Below are 1,097 nucleotides of genomic sequence, written 5' to 3'. Positions count from 1 at the left end.
CGGACCCACCGGGAAACGCTGTCCCGAGGCTCTCCCTGCTCAGGCTCCCTGCGGCGGCTGGGGGAGCCGGGTGCCCCCCTCGGGGTGTTCTCCTTTCCGGGAGGGCAGCCCTGCTCCGGGCTCTGCCTCCTGCCTGTGCGGGGAGCCCGCTCTAGTGTCCTTCAGCAAGTAACTGTTTAACCAGCAGAGAAATGGGCTCCAGGTGCTTTCCCATGGCAATGCATTCATGAACACAAGTGGCTATTAATTTTTACACCCGGAGCTTTTCCATCCATAAGCATCCCTACCTCGGGGCCAAAGCCCCGGGCTTGGGAGCTGCTGTTTGCTTCCCTAGGGTGGCCAGAGGAAGAGGGTCTGGGCTCGCAGGAAGGCAGGGCGAGGGAGGACGGTGCCTGTGGCTGCAGTGGGAGCTCCCACCGAACACAAACAGAACACCCAGTGGGGCGGGGGGGTGTTATCCCCTCTTCTGCTCCCATTGTGCAGGTCTCTGATCCGCCCTGGGGAGCTGCGGGACGTTATCCGCACACCCAGCCCCAGGACAGCCAGGGCTGGGGAGGGCTTCCCACTTGGGCCATGGATATGGCCGGAAGATTTTCCCTCGGGGCAGCTTCTCGGCGCGGTCTGAGCCGGCAGGAACAGAGCTCCGCTCCCCTGCCGTAGAGCCGGGGCTGCCGTCTTTGTTACCGAAAGCACCGCTCTTTCTCAAGAGGATCTGTGGAGGTTTGGGAGCATTAAATGACACAGCAGAGAGATGAGACCAGCTTGCGTCGCTCTGCTCGGCCCCCTTCACCCTCCCTCGGCCACGGGAGCGGTTTTCAGCAGCTTCCCCGTGGGCATCTGGCTGCCAGCCTGGTGTTGCAGTGACCCACTTAATAAAGATGCAGAAGCAGCCGCGCTCCCTGCAGAAAAGCCCGGCTCGGCAGGCAGCGTTTCGCTCCCGAGGGTGCAGCAGGGCAGGCAGACGGGCAGCCAAGGGGGCTGCCCAGCACGGCGGCGCTCGCTGGGCTGTGACCGCCTCCGCAGCGCAGGGGTGCCCCGAGCCACCCTTGGTCGGAGGGTGCCGATACGGTTCTGCACCTGGGGAACGCCCACTGACA

At 64.2% G+C, this 1,097-nt stretch overlaps 1 protein-coding gene across 1 annotated transcript in view; it reads left to right on the top strand.

The window, feature by feature from the left end:
* LASP1 (LIM and SH3 protein 1) overlaps positions 1-1,097 on the top strand; it is a 28,107-nt gene that overhangs the window by 25,297 nt on the left and 1,713 nt on the right. The gene's annotated exons all lie outside the window — the stretch shown is intronic.

Source organism: Egretta garzetta, unplaced genomic scaffold, assembly GCF_000687185.1.
Source record: "Egretta garzetta isolate BGI_Z169 unplaced genomic scaffold, ASM68718v1 scaffold324, whole genome shotgun sequence".
Taxonomy (NCBI): Eukaryota; Metazoa; Chordata; class Aves; order Pelecaniformes; family Ardeidae; genus Egretta; species Egretta garzetta.
This window is presented reverse-complemented; position numbering and strand designations above follow the sequence as displayed.